General features: G+C 35.1%; 1 long non-coding RNA gene across 2 annotated transcripts; it reads left to right on the top strand.

Moving 5' to 3' along the window:
• Nucleotides 1–10,640: 10,640 nt before the first annotated feature.
• LOC141675202 (uncharacterized) lies at nucleotides 10,641–13,017 on the top strand. Of its 2 annotated transcripts, XR_012555937.1 has the most exons (5): nucleotides 10,641–10,830; nucleotides 10,931–11,046; nucleotides 11,687–11,781; nucleotides 11,924–12,030; nucleotides 12,581–13,017. It is a non-coding gene; the product is annotated as an uncharacterized LOC141675202 (long non-coding RNA). The 2 variants fall into 2 exon arrangements; XR_012555936.1 differs by having other exon boundaries at nucleotides 11,687–12,030.
• The last annotated feature ends 1,371 nt before the right edge of the window (nucleotides 13,018–14,388 follow it).

Raw genomic sequence — 14,388 nt, 5'->3', positions numbered from 1 at the left:
CCATAATGGCAAATGCTGATAGCAGTTCTGATACTGCTGACTTAAAGGTACCTCAAACTACTTATGCCTTTCATACTGATGATATTACTGAGTTAAGAAGATATCTTAAAACCATGTTCATTAGTTATAAGGATCAAACTTTAACATGTGAAATATTAACTTCTGAAAATCTTCCTTATAAAAAGAGGAATGATTATTTAGAAAAAGAGTTAGTCATGTTCCATCAAACTCAAAAAGATAGAGATGATGCCTTTTATGTTAGGGATGAAGTGCTAAAAATGAATGAATCTCTAAAAACTGAGTTAGAAAAGGAAAGAGAGATTATCAGGACTTGGACTAACTCTGGTAAAGCAACTCAGGATATTCTTAGTAGTGGAAACTGGAAAGAGGGCTTAGGTTATGGAGATGATAAGAACAGTAAGGGAACTGTAGAAACTGAGCCTATAGTTGTTAAATAAAAACCAAAGGTAAATCATGTTAAGTTTGTAACTGCAAAATCTGATATTGAGAAATCAGAAGTTAAGGAGAAAGTAACTTCTGACAAACCTAAACAGGATAAGCCAACTGAAGTTAACATAGGCTTAATGACAAATAAGCAGCTTAAGCATAAGCTGAAAGATGTTAAGAATGTAAACAAGGTAAAACCACCTAGGAAAAATAGGAATGGAAAGGAAGGCGTGAACAAAAGTAACAATTATAAGCCTGTTCCTAATGCTCCTAGAAAAACATTTGATAACTGTGGAAATTCTAACCATCTGGCTTCTTTTTACAGGAAGAATAAGAATATAAACTCATTACCTTCAAAATCAGGAGTTAAGAGTCAGTCTGTTAGATATAAGCCACAAAATCCTTATTTTCATTGTGGTAGTTTATGGCATTCCATTTATACTTGTAAGGAATATCATAGTTTGTACTATGATTATTATCAAATAAAACCTTCTGTAAAGAAAGTTAGCATTATTCCTTCTAGTGTAAGTTCTGACGCAAAGTCTGATATTGCAAATTTTGATAAGAAAACTGTTAACATAAACTCTGATGCTAAATCCGCTGCAAATGTTAACAAACTTAAAAAGGCCAAAGGATCCAAGCAGTCTGGGTCCTTAAAACTAATCATTAGTCTTTGTGATTGCAGGGAAACAGGAAGAATATCCTAGTCCTGGACAATGGATGTTCAGGACATATGACTGGAAATAAAGCCCTGCTATCAGACTTTGTGGAGAAAGCTGGCCCAGGTGTTTCTTATGGAGATGGCAACATTGGAAAAACTCTAGGATATGGCAATATCAATCTTGGGAATTTCATCATTGAAAAAGTAGCTCCGGTCTCAGGACTTAAACACAATCTTCTGAGTGTAAGTCAAATCTGTGATAAAGGTTATCATGTGGATTTCTTTGAAGAACACTGTGAAGTTGTAAGCAAATCTACAGGAAAAGTTGTTCTGAAAGGATACAGGCATGGTAACATTAATGAAGCCAAGCTTTCAACAAGTACTGATGGTTCTGCAATCTGTCTATTAAGTAGAGCATCAATTGAAGAAAGCTGGGATTGGCACAAGAAACTCTCTCATTTAAATTTTAACAATATATATGAACTAGTCAAGAAAGATCTTGTGAGAGGACTGCCAAAATCGGTATTTGCTCCTGATGGCCTTTGTGATTTATGTCAGAAGGAAAAACAAATAAAATCTTCATTCAAGAGCAAGACTGAATCATCAATTCTTGAGCCTTATCACATACTACATGTTGATCTATTTGGTCTAGTCAATGTCATGTCTATTGCAAAGAAGAAATATGCTATGGTCATAGTGGATGAGTTCACCAGATACACATGGGTGTATTTCTTGCACACAAAAAGTGAAACTGCATCTATCTTGATTGATCATGTCAATCAACTGTATAAATTGGTCAAAGATTCTGTGAAGATCATAAGAAGTGATAATGGCACTGAGTTCAAGAATTTGATCATGGACGAGTTCTGCAAAGACCATGGAATAAAGCAGGAATTTTCTGCTCCTGGAACTCCACAGCAAAATGGAGTTATTGAAAGAAAGAATAGAACTCTTATTGAAGCTGCACGAACTATGCTTGATGAAGCAAAGTTGCTAACCTACTTTTGGGCTGAAGCTGTGCAGACTGCTTGTTTTACTCAGAATGCAACACTTATCAACAAGCATGGAAAAACACCATATGAGATGGTGAAGAAAAAGAAGCCAAATCTGAAGTATTTTCATGTATTTGGATGCAAGTATTTTGTTCTTAAGACTCATCCCGAACAACTATCAAATTTGATCTAAAAGCTGATGAAGGAATTTTTGTTGGATATCCACTTTCCACAAAAGCCTTCAGCGTCTACAATTTAAGAACAAGGGATGTCATGGAATCTATCAATGTCTCTTTTGATGATAAGAAGATTACCGGACTTGAAGATTTCAATGATCATGATCAGCTAAGATTAGAAAATGAAGTTTTAAATTCTGATTTTGTAAATCCTGACAGTCTAAATCCTGATACTGCAGCCTCTGATGGATTAAACTCTGATGTTATTGAAACTGTGGTGACTACGCCTAAGGAAAATGCACCTGTGCAGGGAGAGAATACTGAAGATCCAACCACATCTCAAGAAGCATCAGAATCGACAACAGGCTCTTCAAGTTCTGATTCGTCAAGTTCTGATGGGCCAAGTTCTGATAATTCTGGAAACTCATGTTCTGATATTTCTGGAAACTCATATTTTGATAATTCTGGAAACTCAAATTCTGAAGGATCCAACTCAGAGAGCATAATTTCAGGGGGAGCATCAGAAAATGTTGATGGAGACAACATGGATCATGGGGGAGCATCCAGTTCTAGAGATAACCTTCCATCTGCAAGGAAGTGGACTAAAGCACATACACCTGACTTAATTATTGGAAATCCTGATGCAGGTGTCAGAACTAGAATAGCTACATCAAATGAATGTCTCTATCATTCTTTTCTTTCTCAGACTGAACCAAAGAAAGTGGAAGAAGCTCTTCAAGATGCTGATTGGGTGCAAGCAATGCAAGAAGAGATAAATGAATTTGAAAGAAATAAAGTCTGGACCCTAGTGCCAAGACCAAAGAACAGGTCTGTTGTTGGTACAAAGTGGGTGTTCAGAAACAAAACTGACAGTGATGGCATAATTACAAGGAACAAATCAAGGCTAGTTGCAAAAGGATACTCTCAACATGACGGAATTGATTATGATGAAACATTTGCATCAGTTGCTAGATTAGAAGCCATAAAGATATTTTTGGCTTATGCTGCTCACAAGAAGTTTAAAGTCTTTCAAATGGATGTGAAAAGTGCTTTTCTTAATGGAGAATTGGAAGAGGAAGTATATGTTGAACAACCTCCAGGCTTTGTAGATCCCAAATTTCTCAATCATGCCTACAGGCTTGATAAAGCACTTTATGGCCTTAAGCAAGCTCCAAGATCATGGTATGAGACTTTAGCTTAGTTTCTTCTAGAAAGTGGATTTAACAGAGGGACTATTGATAAAACACTTTTCTACCTCAACCATGGAAAGGACTTACTTTTGGTGCAAATATATGTTGATGATATCATTTTTGGTTCTACAAATGACAGACTTTGTAAGAAGTTTGCCAAGCTGATCAGTTAAGATATCAAATGAGTATGATGGGAGAACTTAACTATTTTCTGGGCCTTCAAGTCAAGCAGAATGAAGAAGGAACTTTTATTTGTCAATCTAAGTACACCAGAAATTTGTTGAAGAAATTTGGAATGCAAGATTGTTCAAGTGCATCCACTCCTATGGCCACTGCAACAAAGTTGGATAAGGATACTGGTAAATCAGTAGATATTACTGACTGCGGAGGTATGATGGGTTCACTACTCTATCTAACTGCAAGTAGACCTGATATCATGTATGCTACCTGTCTTTGTGCAAGATTTCAAGCAGATCCAAGAGAACCTCACTTAACAGCTGTGAAAAGAATTTTCAAGTACCTTAAGGGTACAGCTGATCTGGGATTGTGGTATCCTAGAGAATCATACTTTAAGCTAATAGGTTACTCGGATGCAGATTTTGTAGGATGCAAAATTGACAGGAAAAGCACAAGTGGAAGCTGCCAATTTCTTGGAGGCAGATTGGTTTCTTGGTTTAGCAAGAAACAGAAGTTAATTTCCACATCAACTGTAGAAGCAGAATACATTGCTGTAGGAAGCTGTTGTGCACAGATTCTTTGGATGAAGAATCAGTTACTGGATTATGGGTTAGAATTTTCTAAAATCCCTATTTACTGTGATAATCAAAGTGCTATTGCTATGACAGGTAATCCAGTTCAACACTCAATGACAAAGCACATCAGCATTAGGTACCACTTCATAAGGGAACATGTGGATGAAGGTACAGTGGAATTGCATTTTGTTCCAACAGATCAACAACTAGCAGATATCTTCACAAAACCACTGTGTGAAGCTACTTTTACAAGATTGGTAAATGAACTTGGAATGGTTTCAAGTTCTTTCCCTAAATCTGCTTAGTTTATGTTCTGATACATCAGACTTTATGATCAGTATTTACAGATATTACTATCTTTGAGTATTCTGTGCTTAAATTGAAAATTACATAAGTGCTGATTGTTGTCTGATGAGAATTTCTAAACTCTGATAGTGATATGAATGTTTCTGTGACTATTCAATCCAATGAGGATAACTGTGCTAGATGCTGACCTAGTAGTCTTTAATATAATAAAGATCCCATGTTTGAAGTAATTATTTATGTGGAAATCTTTTAACACAAGCAAATTCTGATATTGAGCTTAGTTAAGTTTACTTTGTGTATCTTATTACTAAGTCAAAAACTAGAATAATGCTTCTTATCTGTTAAGTTCTGATGTTAGTAAATCTGGTGGATGTACTAAGTGCTGATAAACCTCACTTATCAAAAGAAAAAGAAAGGAAAAGAAATAAAAATCAGGTACTCCTTTGAGATCCAGAGTAAAAATGTGGAAAGGAAGACCCAAGTGCATTGCTGGTATTAAGTAATATGCATTAGAAAAGCAAAATAAAATTTTCTTGGTGACTTTTCACACTCTATGATTACTGGAGAAATAATCTGATAACAGCATAAATTCTGATAAGCAGTCGTGACTCACTTACACTGAGAAGCCACTGTAAAATAAAATTTCAAAAGATGCATAAAATGAGCACAAAACAGTTGAGGTGGACTCATGCATGAACTCATTCTAAAGTAGACTTCAGAATAATGACAGATTTTAAGTAAAGTTCTTAGTTATGCCTTATTTCTAAGATGTACTGAAGTGAATCAGACTTCATTCTTTGTCTTATATTTAGCTTAATGCACACACATACACTCCATATGAATGATGAAAATTACTGTGGTGATAAATATTATTTTAGATGAACAGTTTATGTGTCAGATTGCATAAATTCTGATGACAAGTTCTGATGGAAGTTCTGATGATTAAGTTCTGATGAAACCATATCAGTATTTGTGTGAAGAATTACAGGAATACACATTCACTTTTCGAGTTAAGGATCCATATTCTAATGACTTTTAAATCCTGATAATAATCAAGTTTTGATGCTGACGTGGCAGTATTTATTTACTTGGTATATTTTTGGTCATTACTTGAACGATAATATTTTTACAGAATATTGGTTAATGTGAGATAAAACAGTCATAATCATTATGGGTTAGTGGTTAACGTGTATGTCCTGAAAAACTGCATGTGTACGGTAATTATTGCTTATTTTACGTGTCCATTAACTCTCATTCTAACCGTTTACTAACTGTTCACATGGTACCAGGTGTAAAATGTATCCCATGCTTCAAAAATATGACTGTTGAGTGGAGAGAGTATATATATGAGAGATAAAAGATTTTCTAATCTTTTACTTACTTTTCTATTCTAAATCTCTTTTACTTTCTCTCGCTCTTTTATTTTCTGAAGTTGTTTTTCTTTCAGGACTTTTTACAAACACTTTGCAAACATACTCTTACTCACTTAATTTCTTACAGAAATGGCACCAAAAGATGTAATTTTTGATGGAGCTAAGTTTGTTCCTAATAACTTTTCCGCTATTCTTAGCAAGTCAGAAGCCCCGTCAGAACTTCATTTCATTCAGGACTTTCTTGCTAGTTCTGATATTGGGTACGCTTTAACCGTACCTGATGCAGTCTCTGGTACTCAAGTGCTGGAGTTCTGGAGAAGCGGAGTATATGATGATGGTGGTGCTCAAGGGTCCCCAAGTATTATTTTTTCATCAAGGGAGGATGAGCATGTCGTGACATTGGCTACGGTTCGACAGGTACTGCATTTGCCTGAGAACTGTGTTTATTCTACTATTGAAGAGCCAGTTCTTCAAAACATGATGGCTAGTCTGGGGTATGAGAGGACATTGGCAAAGCTGGGTTAATTGAAAAGATCTTACATAAGGAGGGAATGGAGTTTCTTCTTTGACTGCATAACCAAGGCTTTTGCAAACAAATGTTCTAATTTCGATGCAATCCCCATATCCAGCCAACAAATCGGGTATGCTCTCATAAATCAAACTGATTTTGATTATGCAAGTGCTGTCTTAGGTTTTATTGGGGATAGAATGACAGAAGATAGAAATACTGTTTATCTTGCTAGATTCTGTCAGCTTATCTATAGTTTTTGTTGTGATAATAAGCCCCAATCAGCTAGTGAATTAATTTCATCATTCAGATTAGCTAAAAGAGCTTTTAATGACTTATTATCTACTGATAATAAGAAGGCTGTGTCAAGACCCCTCTTAGTTCATTTATCTGTCAAACAAGCCTTAATAATTTATGATCCAGTTAAATACACTGAACTATATCCTGATGTCCAACCATCAGAACCTCATCCATCAGCACCTACCACCTCTACACAAACACCTCAAACTTCTCAACCTCAACCTTCAGATCCTACAGTGAAGCCTTCATCTTCCAAACCCAAGAGGACTAAGAAAGTACCTCAAACTCAACAGAAGAGAAGGAGAATTATTCTGCGAGATGAATCAGATGCTGAGGAACAGGTTCCAATATCAGAACCTGTTGTTGTAAAAGCTGAGAAGGTTACTTCTCAAAAAGATACTGTAAGTGGGAGTTCTAGGCCCCTCAAAAGGCTTAGAAAGTTAAATTCTGATGATAAAGCTCCTACGGTGTCTCCACCTTTGAAGAAGTTAAAGAAATAGAGAGCTCACAGGGACATAGTTGAGTCAGATTCAGAGGATGTAGTGGAAGCAGCTAAGGAAGGGGATCAGGAATCTCTGATCTCAACAGAACCAATTGTTATTGAATCACTTCCTTCTGCACAACCAGAAAATGCTCAAGACAGCATACCTACACCTCCTATGTCACCTATAGTTGATCCAGTACATACTGAAGAACCAGGTACAAGTGCTGAAATTGATATTCATAACTTGATTGTGCCTGAGGTTTTGTACTTGGAAGCTCCACCAATTCAACTCACTCCACCAACAACATCAATTTTGGATGTTGATCGGAACCTGGCTGCAGATCAGAATTTAGAGGATGATGTTAAAGCCTCTATAGCCTCACATACTGCCATTTTATCAGAGATGCTGATACTACAGGATCTACAAGTTCTGATGCTGCCAATGAAGAAACTACTGTAAAGCTGCTGCTAATTTAGATGCTGATGCAGCTGGTCCATCAGGACATGCACCTCAACATACAGTTCATAAAGCTGATCTAGTCAAGAAGTTTGTTACAGGGGAAGCACCAGTACCTTGGAGTGAAACTCCTAGAGGAAAGGAGTGGACTAAGGAATGGAACACAGTTAGTTTTGTTCCTTCTGAAAAGATTCTTGCTGAGCATCTGGCAAAAGCTGATGAAATGCTGATAAATGATGATTTCAAGGCACAACTGAGAGTTACTGCATTGAGTACTAGGCACATTCAAGGTCAACACTCGACAACTCATTCCAAGATGAATAAAATTCAAGAAACTTTGATCCAGCAAGATATGAATGTGAAACTTGAAAAGAAAAGATTTTTCAAGCCAGCATTTGACAGAATTGCCCACATTGAGAAAACTCAGGGGAAGCAACAAACTAAAATTGAAGAAATTCTGAAGAATCAAGCTTCTCAACAAAATCAACTCAATGAGATCCAATCCTCAGTGGAATTGCTTGTCTCTCTTCTTTTACCTGCCGATGCCAAAAAGGGGGAGAAAGTGATTTAAGTCCAAATGCAAATCTATTCAGACACTGAAGGGAAATGATGATGGACATGATGACCAGGGAAACTCTAATAAGGGTAGAGGTCAAGGTCAAGGCAAGGGATTTTCTTCAAGTAAAGCTGGAATTACAAGTCAAGGAACAAGTTCTAATACTGGAAGAAGAATAAGTTCTGATACTGGTAAAAGGATAAGTTCTGGTGAACATCTAGAATTTGATGAAGAAATTTCAAAGCAGTTATTTCTTAAAGAAAATCCAGGAATGGACTTTGAGAGTCTGAAGGAAGAAGAAGCTAGACTCAAAGCAGAAGGTGTCAAGATAAAATCTAAAGCTTCTGTTATTGAAAAGAAATTTCTAAAACCTAAGGGTATTGTGATAAAGGAAAGAACAGATTCTGAGGCAATCAAAGCCAAATCACAAATGGAAATTGATCCAGGATCCAAGGGCAAAGAAAAAGTTGATGAACCTGTAAAGGTTTATATGCCAGTCATGGATGAAGAAATAACTGATGATGAAGAAGATGCTAATCTTACTCTGATGCAAAAGAAGATTTTTCAAACAACCTCTGACATGGCTCATGTTGTTCAGAGTCAAGATGTAGTAAGTTCTAATATAACAGTGAAGCAAGCAACCTCTGACATAGCTCAAGTTGACTTGATATCAATAGATAAGGAAAAGGAAACCTCTGACATTGCTCATGTTAAACCTTCAAAGATACTCCTACCAGGATTTACCAAAGCTAAACAGGCTCAACCTTTGAAGACTGCAACAAGTGGTTTTGAAGCAAGAGTTGTTACAGGAAAGGAAGCAAGAGATAAATCTGGATTGGGTAGTTCTGATGAAAGAAGAGTACACAACACTACCAATGATCCAACTTCCTTAAGTGAAGCAGGTGTTGGAGCAACTCCTGAAAGATTGAATCGACTTGAATCTATATAAATAGTTTACCATACCTTTTTGAAAGAACATATATTGTTATATTTTATGACAGATGGAAGGGTATACCAGATTAGGCAGAATGTTATACCACTGAAGTATTTTGAGGAACTGGAACATGTTCTATTCCTATTTCAAGTGAAAGACAGATTAACAGATAGTGCTTCAGGTTATTTAAAGTCTCAAATTCAAAGACAGAAGAAGCTTTATTCTGTAAAGTCTGATAACACATATTATCCCAAGTACAGAGATCACAAATGTGATACTGTCGAAATGAAGCCAAACTCTACTAAGATTATAACTACTTTTCTGAGTTATAAGGCTGTGCAATTCAATCTAGAGCCTGACAAAGCATATCTGATTAGACTAGATCAGGAGATAAGAAAAGCTAAGATAAATGATCTCAGAGCAGCTATTTTTCAAACAGGTGAAGATACAGCTTAATTGATAAATGCTAAAAGGAGGATGGTCAATGAACTTGAGTATGCTGAGAGATGTTTGTTGAAGAACTATCTCAGAACAACTCTTGATATCAAAGAGATCAGAAATTGAAGCCAAGTCAAAGATCTACAACTGCTTAAATTCTGAAGTGTATACAGACTGAAGCTGTTATCATAAGTTAAAGATGGTAAAGCTGAAAGGACTGTAAGTTGTAGTTATCTAGTCAAATTCTCATGCGTTTGTACTTAATGTTTTTTACATCATCAAATATCTGTTGAACTTGTATATTATGCTAATTTACAAGTTGGGGGAGATTGTTAGATATATTTGATAATGTCATGTGTAATATGATTTGTGTTTAGTTTTCAGATCTTACCTAATAGGACAAATCAGTACTTAACTGGAAATCAACACTTATACTGAAGACATGACTTAAGATATCAGAACTTAAGTTATCAGAACTTAAGTTATCAAAAGATATTTATCAGGAGATAATATCAAGACTTAAGATGATTTTCAGATAAGGCAGGCGGCTGATTGAAAGGAAAGAAGATCGAGACTAAGACAGAAAGAAATATGCATGAAGAAAGAATTCTATGAAGAATAGAATACTTGGAAGAAAAGATAACTAGTTGATATATTTTAGGAAGCAAAATTATATTCCATATCAATTAGAACATTATCTTGTAATTGTGTAGTATATAAACACAGGCATATGGTTTACACTATAAGTGTTATCATTATCAAAGTTATTATTCATTGTAACCCTAGCAGCTCTCGTGATAATTTGTTCATCACTGAGAGAGAACAGTTCCATATTGTAACAGAGTTTATTGTGTTGAATAAAATCTGTTTTCTGTTACTTGAGTTCTTATATTCGATTTGATTGTGCTAAATACTGTATTCAACCCCCTTCTACAGTGTGTGTGACCTAACAATCAAAATCTTGTAATGAAAGTGTAGCACCCTTCTTCAGGGTTATTCTTTACAAAGATTTACTTGATAAATGAAATGGTTACAATTAGTCTTATAAACTGTTAGCAGTATAATTTCTACTACGTTCTAATAAAATGTGTATATTTCACACACATTGTTCTGATTTCCTGTGATGTAGTCTACATCATCGAACAATGACTGTCCTATTAGTCATGTCAGTCAGCTGTCAAATCCATTTCTTGGTCTACCTCTTGAGTCTGGAAAGTTTGAATCTTGTGGTACAGCGGAAGCCGAGGAGTGTGAAGGTATGGAAATATGCTTCACTAGAAATTTTTGTTCTTTTTTGGTGCATAATATATTGTATATTTGCTTCTTTGCTTATGCAGTTTATATTTAAATTTTCAGGACATTTTGGATATATTGAGTTACCAACGACAATATATCATCCTTCACATTTGACTGAACTGAAGCGGCTGCTTAGTTTGTTATGCCTGAAGTGCTTGAAAGTTAAAAATAAAAAGGTGAGATATACTTTCCCATTGCAGATTGAATACTCTGATCAGTTTGCTAAATGGTTCTATACTCTGGAAATCTAAGCTCCAGAATTCGAGCAAGCATTCCCTCGAGTATGCTAATTCCGGCCACATACTTATAAGCATCTTCTTTTAGTTTTGACAAGATATTAACATCTACTAACTTGCAATAATAATTATGAAGGAAATTAAATATTTGTCAAATTACAGCAACATATAAGCTGATGTATGCAATAAAAGAGCCCTAAATAGCCTAAGTAGCAATGAGATTGCGTCATTGAGAAATGATCATTCTGCAGTGTAGATTGCAAGTCTTAACAACTTAAATTGTGTGAAACATATGATCTTTCATAGATGATTTTTGGGCCGGACAAGTAGTTTTTAGTATGAAATAAAGAGACCATGACATTGTGACCTGAATGATTCTCTATACATTTATATTTTCTTTGACTACAAAGTATATATTAACTCTTAAAGGACAAACAATTATAATCTATACAAGGAGAGTAATAGGCCAATTATGGATTATAAAGTAAAACTAATGTTTTTCAAGTGTTGGTTTACTTCAAATATTTACTTTATATTTAAAAAATCTCTGTCTCATGACACAATTTCTTTTCTTCTACAGGGGTAAAGCTTTGGTGGTTGAAAAACATGTCGTCCTCCACTTTTCCTTTTGGCTTTAGAACTTGTTGTCCAGTTACGCGATTTAGCATGTTACTCGTAAGTTTTTAAAAGATTCTGAACAAGGATTGCGGTATTGCACATTTCTAGACATTATTAACTGAAATTAAGGATTGACTGTCATTAAAATAAACTTAAAGTAGTGTCTTAGATATGATTGTGACTGTTTATTTTTAACTAGAAGCAACAGCATGGGCTTATGGAGTAATCACACCAGACAATTAGACATAGTGCAAGTCACAGGAATTAACATTTTTATCCATGATTTCAGATCTACCAAATTTGAAGGTAAATATCATTTCTTGTCTGAATCAACCATCAAGGTATCTTTTCTTTATTTGCTAAATAGCCATCAAGGTATCTTATTTTTACTGCATCACAGTTATCATGCACGACCTATTTTTATTTTTGTATTTATTGACTCAACTGAAATGATGTAATTTATTTGACATTTCTAGAAACGATCTATAATATAAGATTTAACTTGTACTCATGTATCAAAAATTAGAATAGGCCGAGTGAAATGCTGAATTTGAATTGGGATCGAAACATAATCTGATCATGGATGAGTTCTTATGTTCTTACACATGGTCTTCTTGAATGAGAGTAAGGAATTCTAAATTTTGCATATCAGTATGGCTGTTACGGTTCAGTAACTTTCGGATGATGTATGCAATATATTTGGTTACTTCTTATTATCTGTAATGTCAAGTTAACGGCTCCATAATCATTATAAGTTGCATTAATTGAGTTAATTGCTTTTTAATCTTATTTTGCTGATACACTTGGTTTCTCAGCCTCCCTACAATACTGATTTTGTTTAAATATTTGTTTGCAGGGGCTGATGCAGTTTTTGCTTATTTTTGCTTGATTTATACTGTTGCAAGGGTTTATTTCTGAGTGCTGGGTTTGAGTGGACTGCTTATATGGGTCTGTGTGTATCACGAGAACAGTAGTATTTTTGTGGTCTTTTCTTTTCTTCTGTTCAAATTTGAGTGGATCAGGGAAGGCTTTTTCTTTTGGTTGTTGTTAGGCCATATGGGCCAGGGATGTCTTTGGGCTCTCTTTTTTGGAGATGGTGGGCTGATGTTTGTTTTTAGATTGCTAGTGGGCTTTTTGGTTAAGTCTTTTAGCTTTTTCTTTCTTATTTTAAGTTAGGTTTGATTTTTGATGTAATTTATTTTTGTTTTTTGTTTTTTCTCTTTGTTTTCTTAGAGCTTGTTCTAAGAGAAATTTTGAGGAGTGACTCGTGTAAATTCTTTCTCTTTTATATATTTTACGAGGCTTAGACCTCATTTACCCAAAAAAAAAATACCAGAGTGTTCAAAAAAAATGTTACAATAAGATATAAAAATGTTACCAAAAGTTGAATTGAGTGTTATAATAGCAAATATAATGTTACAAAAGAGTCTATTCCAACATATTTTTGGTGTTATTAAAGGGTCTATTCCAACATATTTTTGGTGTTACTAAAGGGTAAGGTGTGTTGCAACAGAATTGTGGTTACACCTTCAACTTGTTACCATAGAAATAAAAAATGTAACTATAGGTACTCTATGGTAACAAATTGAGAGGTGTTACCAAAATTTCAAAGTGTGTAACAGTAGACACCTATTGTAGCAGGGGCAAATCCAAAACCCCCAAATTTTCAAAAAATGTAACCATGGCCCATTTTTTTGCTTTAGGTAACATTGTTTTGACCATTTTAACACTTTTTTTGGTGTTGTTATAGGTCAAATATGGTGTAGTGATGGCATGCAAGATTTTTAACTTTATAAAACAACATTTTAAGGAGCAAGACTTTCTAAAACAACATGCATGGTCCTTTTTTTATAAAAACTTCTCAAGATCAACACTCTAAACATTCAGCTCTTAAGAAATCATTGTCAAATGTTCATGAACAAGATTATGATTCCATTTTCCAATAATTCTTGTAATTGTTTTGCCAATTCCTTCATCTCTATCGGTGTCATTCTATATGGTGCTTTAGATACGGGTTCTGTGCCGGGTGCAAGATCTATCGTGAAATCCATTTGACGGTCAAGAGGTAAACTAGAAAGCTCTTCCGGAAAAATGTCTAGAAAATATCTTACTACTGGAATGTCTTTTGGATTAGAAACTTCTTTACTTTTATCAACTACATAAGCTAAATACGCTTTACATCCTTTCTGAATCAACTTCTTTGCTTGCAACAAGGTGAGAAATGTTCACGCTTGCTTATGGCCGTTAAACGTCACTCTTTTACCTTCAGGCGTACTTAATACTACCTTCTTATTCCTACAATCTATCTGCGCATTGAAATTAGTCAACCAATCCATTCCTAGGATTACATCGAATTCGCCTAATTGAAAAAGTATAAGGTTCACAGGGAAAACATGCCCGGCGATCTCTATTCTACAATGAGGACAAACATGATTGACAGACACTCCATCCTGATTAGCTAAGATAATGGATAAAGGTTCACGTAATAATTGGGTTTCACAATTTAGTTTATCAATAAATGATCTCGAAATTAAAGATCTCGTGGCTTCAGAATCAATTAATACTTTAGCACTAATGGTATTCACGGAAAGCGTACTCGACACCACATCTGGACTTTGAATTGCATCTTTCATATTCATGTTAAAAGTTCTGGCCTGAGCTGGA

This window comes from Apium graveolens, chromosome 7 (assembly GCF_009905375.1).
Source record: "Apium graveolens cultivar Ventura chromosome 7, ASM990537v1, whole genome shotgun sequence".
In the NCBI taxonomy this organism is placed as follows: Eukaryota; Viridiplantae; Streptophyta; class Magnoliopsida; order Apiales; family Apiaceae; genus Apium; species Apium graveolens.
This window is presented reverse-complemented; position numbering and strand designations above follow the sequence as displayed.